The sequence below is a fragment of the Pezoporus wallicus genome, unplaced genomic scaffold (genome assembly GCF_028554395.1).
Source record: "Pezoporus wallicus isolate ANWC-B61680 ecotype Strahan unplaced genomic scaffold, APGP_CSIRO_Pwel_v1 contig_12814, whole genome shotgun sequence".
Lineage (NCBI taxonomy): Eukaryota > Metazoa > Chordata > Aves > Psittaciformes > Psittacidae > Pezoporus > Pezoporus wallicus.
The window spans coordinates 307,142-315,364 of record NW_026640662.1 but is presented as its reverse complement, the minus strand read 5'-3'; the positions used below and the strand labels follow the sequence as shown (position 1 = coordinate 315,364).

Here is an 8,223-nt window from a genome sequence, read left to right as displayed (position 1 = left end):
AGGTTCCTCAGGCATCAGTGCCCATCCCAGAGTATCTCCCCTTGCCCCTTGGCAGGACACATCACGGCTATGGAGGTAGGGAAGAAAACAAAATGAAGTGATACAAGTGCTTGAGCTACAACCACAAGACACTGGTTTAACAAAGCCCAGTACCAGCAGGAGTTATCCTTAGTAGCACCATGCCAGAAAGTTCCCACTCCTGCCTTTGCTCCTTCATCAGGGAGGGGTATTTCTCTTTCTCTTTTTAGTCAGGGTTAACTGAATTACTCACTTTGGGCATGGTTCCCCTGTGCTCTGGTGCATCAGCTGTGCTGCAGGGATGAGAACAACCCCAGTGACCCTCCCAGCCAGGGCAGGCCCTCTGCTTAACGAGGTGCTAACCCTGTGCAGCTGCGCTGGGGTGGATGGAGGAGGTGATAAGATGATCCTGGGGCTGGCTCAGGGTCCTCAGCAGCAGGAGGACCTCAGGACTGCTGGCTCCTGTGTGTTTGTCGGGTCTTGGCTTGACTCAGTAAGTAAAATGTTCTCATTCCTTTGTTGTTCATCCCGAGCAAAGGCTCAGATTAACAAGGGCAGTGCAACAAAGCTCCCAGTGACTGTCAAGGGGTGGTTTGTGCTTGGGAATTTAGCTGTTCCTGCACGTGCTGTGTTGGGTGAGTTCTTGGCTGTAGCTGCTGGGTTGGTAGGACACGGGTCCTTGCTAGCAGTGTGGAGAAGCTTGGTGTTGCTGGCTTTGTGGGAGCAGAGGGGTCCCTGGCAACCCCTGCTGCAGCCCCTTCCTTGGCAGCTGCTCTGGTGTTACCGGCTCATCCTGTCTTTGCTAAGAACGCACCCGTGGCTCTGCTTAAGTGTGCCACCGATGTCAGCTCTTCAGAAAAACCTGTGCTTTTCATGTGCCCTGTGCATGGTGCTCTGCTGAAAGCATGGAACGTGTGTGTTCAGTTAATATTGTGTGTTCTCTTTAAAGCGCTGATCCAAACAAGAGCAAGGCGCTGTGCAGCTGGGACATTGTTTAAATCTGGAAACCTCATGATAATATTTAAATTGCTGCTCATTTTAATGGCACTATTTACTTCTGGGAAGGTGGAAGATGGAGGCGTTGCTTGCAAACCTGCCTGGCGTTGACACAGCCACGGAGGGTGATAAATACCAACTTGCAGGCAAAATAAATATGGAGAAGCATTTTCTCCAGGGGCTCAGCAGTGAGAAGAGAGCGAGCTAAAGTGGTTTAGGTGTGTGTGGAGAAATTAGCATGAGCCTGCGCTAATTGAAATGCAGTTCTTTATGTATATCAGCTCCGTATCCTTCTGGGATTCTTAACGGTGAGGAAGGGACAGAGCAACAGATTAAGATAAATGTTGGCAATGACAGAGATAAATTGGGGGTTTAAAGCCTGCGCTGAGGCAAATTGCTACGGAAAACCCTCTTGCTCTTCTCTTTTTGTACTTCCTGTACTTCCTAAATCCTTGGGAATGCACAGAGCTGCTGGTTGCAAACCTGCTGTGACAGCGACCAAGGGCATTGCAGCTTGGTGGATGTGGTCACGTTAATGGCTTCTTCCGTACTGGAAGTGGGTGCTGGGGCACCACTGTCTCACCTCTGCCTTTCCTCACATTTCCTCTTTGCCGTGCTATCGCCTACAAACCAAGCCCTGATGGTGAGGGAGCCGGAGGGCAGAGACCAGCCTCTGCACCCGTGCAGTGCAGGGCTGTGATGGGGGCTCCGGTGCCGCTGTGATATCCAGGTTCAACAGTGAGGTTGAAATGGGGAGAAAGTTTTCTGTCTGCTTTGGGCAAAAAGAAGCCACTCTTCAGGTCTTTGTGCTGTTTGAAGCAAAATGTGTGTTTGGGTATAGCTCATGTAAAATAAGGCAATCAGTATATTGAGGTATTGTTCTGTTAATTTCCACCCCCTTCTACCTTGCAGGTACTTGTTTAAGTTAGAGGTCTGCAACCAGGCTTGGTAGTATGAGTAAAATTTAAATCAACATAAATAATACAGAATGAAAACCTCAGAAAGCAGGAGCAGTTTGAACACGGGCACTAGCAGAGGCTTGAGCTGCCCCCTGAGCTTTCTGCATATGCTGACACAATGGAAAGTATTTATAGAGAGTGTGTGTGCTATTGTTTCCAATTGAAATACATGCACTGACTCTTTCAGACCTGGAGGCAGCCCCGCTGGAAGTAGGAAGGCTGTTCTGTGCTCTTAGTAATACTGATCAAAGCAGACATGTAGGCCAAGCCGTGCTGCTGCAGCAAAGGACGGTTCTCGGGGTCAGGGCTGACATGTTTCATGTTGTGTGCTGAGAGGTGCAGGGAATTTTCGTCTCCTGCTGCGTGCGTGGTTGGTTTTTTTTCCTTCTGCAAGCTTCTTGGGCAGTGTTTTACTGAATGAGGACAAGCAAAAGCCCTGAGCCCTCGGCACCGATTGAGTTGTGGCCGTGGAATCCAGAAATCTGAGCGCAAGGTGCAGCGGGTGCAGTGCCAGTGGCACACTGCTGGTTCAGATGGCTGTGCCATGCATGGTGACACAGCCCGGGCTCTGACCTGTGGCTGCGTTGGCCCCTCTTTGTCAGTGTCTTGAGCTTGGCTGTAAGCTCATTTCAAATGAATGGTCGGTGTCTGCGTTTGTAAGTAAACAGTTGTTAAATTTGCTCAAATATTCAATTTGTTCCATCCCAAGGATTTCCAATCAATACTGCATTCTAGCAGAAAAATAATGTAATAAGCCGCTATTAGAATAATGTTGTGTGTGTCTGATGCTCACAGCTGACAGCAAATCTTTATCTTAATTAATTCTTAGATTAGTTAAATAAAAGCCATTCTCATTTTTCATTCTGCTCTTTTTATTTTATTTCATTTAAGGTTTATTGTGCTCCTAGGACAGATAAACCAGGCAGGGCTGGCCATTGTTGTTCTGATACTGTGTGACTTTTACTTCTCAATACTGTTGGTGCAGGCCTATTTCTAGATTTGAACATTAGTTGAGAGCAAATAGCAATATTGGTCTCCTAAAATGCTGTGGAAACAAGTTGTTTTGGAAGTTCCACGCTGCATGGTTCCGATTAAAGTTATTTTGCATATATGCTAATGCTTTAGCCATTTGCAGCTTGGCCATGTTCACACTTGGCATGTATCTCTCGGGGTGTGCTAAAATGAAGTGTTTTGGCTTTTCTAACTTGACAGAAGTGTGCTGATTCTGGGCTGTGGTTATCCTATAAACCAAGAGTGCTCCTTGTGCGACTCCAGAGAACATCAGTGTGCAGTTCACATCTTTGTTCTAATTCTGACTGGCCATGTATTAACAGCAATGGCAGATAAAAATGAACAGACCTTGGTCAATGCAGAAAGTACATTGAAAAGAATTTTGCTGTGCCTGGAGAGAAGGTAGAGGTTGTACAAGTGTTTGTAATGCACCCTGATGTTTAAAAGAGCTCAGAGCCTAATCTGAACTGTAGATGCTGTCGATGCCAGCAGAAGATTCTGTTTCCTGTCCCAGAAGAAATTTGAGATTTTAATCTCTTTACTCTCATATTGCTGCCATTTAAAATGAGAGATGAAAGGACCATTTGTGTGTGAATGAATGTAATTAGTCTGAGGAAGAAAATGGGCCCAGAAAGGGTGTTGCTTCACCTTCAGTTGCTTAAAAACCAGACAACCGTAAACTGAGATGGTAAAGCTAACTTGGAACTAATCCAAATCTTTTTCCACAGATGCTGTTTTGCCACTCTGTTTATTTTGGTTTCCCCCTACCCTTCTCCCCAGGGTATTTTCTTAATTTGGGATGCTTTGGCCATGGCCTTTTTCCATAAGCAGTTTTTGCCAGGGCAGGAAGAGGATGCAGGATGTTCTTGTTGGCAACTAGTATCTGATAGCGTCCCACTGGCCTAGTGTGTCTGAGTGACCTGAATTGGGAGAACTGAAGGGTCCATGATATTTATTGATCTTTCTTAGCAATGTAATTAACTCGAGAGTTGCTTAGGTGCTAGTTAGGGACATCCACAAAAACCTCACAGGCACACTAAACGAAGCACTAGATAATAACCTAGCAGCCCAGGGGAATATCCTGCCCTATCAAATTGCTGGGCTGGAGAGCCTAACAGGATTTCTGTCCCTGGCAATTAGGATTAATCCTGTTCGCAGCTGGTAAAGAGTTGTCAAAGGCAGAAGGTCTTGTCGCTCTCTCTTCTGCATGAACATTAGAAGTAATGCATGCATGGTCAAAGCTTGGGCTTGTTTTCTCCTTCAGCAAGGACATTTAATGGTGACAGTGGTGAGTGAAATGGTACCTTTGACATTGCCAAGAGAGCACAGAATTTGCGGAGGTGTTTTGGGTTTCGAGCAGTTTTTGGTTGGTGTCGCCAGGTTCAAAGAGGACTGATCTGCCCTCATGGGTGGTTCTTTTTGTTACAGTCGCATTTGAGAATGCAATTTCTTCCAGTTTCCATGAAATCTTCATGCCTTTTCCTACTGTATAGTGATCCAATGTTGGGAATTGCTCCACCCACAGCCGTTCCAGGGTCTTTGGGGACTCGGTAAGTTGTGCAGCCTGTCATTATTACTTTGTTCCTCTCTCTCACAGCTTGCCTGTGTATAGCAGAAACATGGACTCTCACATTTGGCAGTTTTACACGTGTTCACCACACATACTTTGTGCAGGCCATGAACGTTTTAATCACAAGCTGTTACTGTCCCTTTTGGGTGTTTTTCTTGTACGCATGCTGGAGATGGTCAGGACCTGAGAACAGAGTTGCTATAGACAAAATGGGTTAGAAAATGCCCATTAAATTTCATACTGGAACTTGGGAATTAGTCATAGTTAATTTTAATGTAATCTCATAGTAAACTCTTCTCGCTGAGGCAATGACAAGCGAGTGCCTTCACAGAAACCTTTTCATCCTCCTGTCTATGTCACGCTGCTGATGCTTCAAGGCATTTTCTGCTGCATGGGGCACTACAGGGACCCCTGGCTTAACTGCAAGGGGCTGAATGGAGAGCAGCTGCACTGGGTTAAGCAGATCCAGGTGGGCTGCCTGACCTTATAACGTGCCCGATGCTGTACATGTTAGTGCCCATCTGCAGTGGTGAACTCGGTGACACTGGAGGGTGCTGTGAGTGGTGCTGTGCACAGGAAAACTTGCAGTCTCAAGGTAGCAGCAATAGATGGGATGATTTGAGCTGTTGTTGAAATGCCTCTTGCAGCTGAGATGCTGTGGGAGATGCTCTCTTGTGCTGAGGATCCTGATGTTACAGGAGAAACAGTCTTGCAAATGGATCTTTATTGGCCTTCTGAGCTAATACAGCTCAACTTAAACATTCGAAATTGACCTTAGCAGACTGGAAAATGAAAGGGCTGGTGCTGCCATTTGGTTTGAAAGTAAATTTCATCCTTCAACGTTAACTTCCCTGTACCTTGAGGAGGAAAGGCAGTTCTTTCTAATCTATACCAGATTGACCTTCTTGGTAGTGAATGTGCCATAAAACAAGTAATGTAATAGGCTGCCTGCAATGCACGTATGTTCTTCAGGGAGCATCCCTCTGGTCCTCCTACCCCTCCTTGCACTGTGCTGGGGCCAGGGGCTGGGCTGAGTTCGGCTTACACCAGGGGAGTTTTCTGGGGAAGGGGAAAGACCTGAAATGTGGGTGTCTGTTTATGATAAGACACACTAATAATTGAAAAAAGATTTCTCCATCAGCAGACCTGCTCCTTGGGCAAGGATTTGTCTGAACTGCACAGCACCTGCAGGCTCTCCCGTGGCACGCAGTTGTACACGAGTTCTGCAGTTGGGGGACACAGGCTTAAATTAGTCCAGGCTCATGTATACCGGGTACCCTCCAGGTACATCCTATTTATTGTTGTAGTAATTGAATACAAGCTCTTAATTTATCATCCGATTGGGACTAAATTGTCATTATTATTCCTGAAAACTGAGATACGGCTGGTACTTGATCCCCTAAGACTATTGCCATGCCAGGAAAATCCTTGCAAATAGATATTTTGACAGACCCCATACTTAGTCAAGGGGAAACTGGCAGCTACGCAGTTGTACTCAAAATTAAAGCGCTTAATTTGTGCCTCCTTTCTGGAAAGCCTTCTGCACGTTTGTAGCCTGCCAGTTTTCTGGGCAATGTGTAGATGTTACATACGGAGGAGAAAAGCACATGCTCATTTTGGGTCATTTTTTTCCACTGTCTGCTGTTTAATATTAATGATGTAAGTTGCTGTGTCCTACTATTAAATAATTGTAGGCTGTACAGGAAAGGAGTTTTATTTTAACCTTTGAATACTATATTTACATGGTTTAGTATATATGAATAATGCATGAAGTGAGGCCATAAGGTTGTTTTCAAAGTCTGTCATTTCAGAATCAAGCTGTAGAAAACACTTAAGGAGAAGAGGGGTTTCTTTCCTCTCTCTCTCCCCCTTTCTTTAATTCCCTGGAGTTGGGGAAATGGCACTGAAATTTTATGCCATTAGGATTTCTCACTGAACTTCAAAGCTTAATTTAGCCTCTGCTGGAATGGAGAGAGGCATAAAACAGGCACAGCAGAATCCATTTAGACGAGTGACTATGAAAGAAATACAGTTTTGATGGAAACAAACGTTCTGCACAGTGTTCTACCACACAAACTCCCACGTGGGAGCACAGCGGCTGCGCTGTGCTCTGCGTGGTGCTGGGTGCTCTGTGTGGTGCTGTGCGCTCCCCAGTGGGCTCCAGGAACTGGAGGTTGGATGAGCTGAGGTCGTGGTGCCAGGCACCCGTGCGGTCACACACACACATACCTACGAGTACCTGGCAGTTTTCCAGAGCATCACTTTAACGGGGAAGCCAGTGTGGAAGATTTGGTTTCGTTTCCAGTGTATTTGGTGCTTCATGAAGGGTGCAGTTTTACTTCGCACCCTCCTTTATAACCCTACTTGTCAGAGAAATGTTCTTGTCATTAGCAAGGTGTTTCCTTTTAATCATTTCCCTCTCTGTATTTTTTATCCATTGTGACATGAATTTGCTTCTATGAAATGAGCTGTGTGATTTTGTTAGGCAGTGCTTAATGCTTTATTTTAGAGGCATTATAGGTTAATGCAGACATTCGACGTATCTTAGAAATCCAAAGGCTGGGATCGTTTGTTCTGCCTCTGCAGTGGTTTCAGGATAATTGCTTGTAATCCAGTCAGTGCGTATCCGCAGGAGCTGCTCCAGCTGCGCAGGATTGCTTCTGACGCACCCCACTGATGCAGAAGTGACCTTGAGAGATCTCTGCCCTATGGTCCCCAGGAGAAAATGTGTCTCCTTTTCAGTAACCGTAACAGCCTGCAACTGCATCACATCTGCTGCCGGAAGCTTTAGGGCTCCATGGGTGGCACTGCTGGAAGGCGGCAGCAGCAGCAACAGGCACATGGAGCAGGACTGGAGCTGCTCAGCCGAGGCTTTGGTGAGCCTAGAACCTCAGAAAAGTCCCACCTGGTGTCCCCAGGTGGGCAGGCGCCACCCTGGTGCCTGTGGCCACCCTCCCCAGGCAGGGAGAGCACAGGCTGGCTCCAGACCGAGAGGAGGGATGCAGCCCTGTGGTGTGGGGCAGAGGAACTGGCCTGATGCAATGGTAGCATCAATTAGAATTGATTTCATTTAAGAATCTTGGGCCTATCACACCACCCGAACTGTTGCATTAAACATTTCATTTTAATAATGCACTTTAATCGTATCTCTCTTCATTTATGGGAGTGCTTGACACCATTTCATGGGGCTTAAGAGCAGCCATTCTTCTCTATGCTGCTATTGCAGATGGCTTGGTCAAAATTATGCAGCTATGAATGATGAGGTGTGTGTGAGTTCCTGTATTTGTCACCAAAATAGCATTGTAGTGCCCCTGACTAGGCCTGTGGGTTGTGCCTGGCTACCGTGTCTGGGCTGAGTACTGCGACAGGGGAAACCGCTGACCCGAGAACCAGTAACTGAAGGTAAATAGATGCTGTAAGGAACAGGAGCAAATGCTGAGAGAGGGGTTTGCTGGTCTGAGTATGAAGAAGGGTAAAAAATGCCTTCCTATGAGAGGCTGTGGTTCAAAGGGGAAGAGCTGATTTAGAGTCCATTACAATTTGTACATCTGGAAATCTGTTGGATGCCAATATAAAAAGGAGATTCAAAGGGCTGGTTCCTTAAAGATTGCTCATAACTACCGGGGTCAAAAGTAAATTATAAGTAATGCAGTTGAGAAGTTGGGTCTT

At 46.2% G+C, this 8,223-nt stretch overlaps 1 long non-coding RNA gene across 1 annotated transcript in view; it reads left to right on the top strand.

The window, feature by feature from the left end:
- Positions 1 to 462: 462 nt before the first annotated feature.
- LOC130604967 (uncharacterized) overlaps positions 463 to 8,223 on the top strand; it is a 51,445-nt gene continuing 43,684 nt past the window's right edge. The window contains exon 1 of the long non-coding RNA XR_008973578.1: positions 463 to 511. This is a non-coding gene — a long non-coding RNA (uncharacterized LOC130604967). The remainder of the gene's footprint in view (positions 512 to 8,223) is intronic.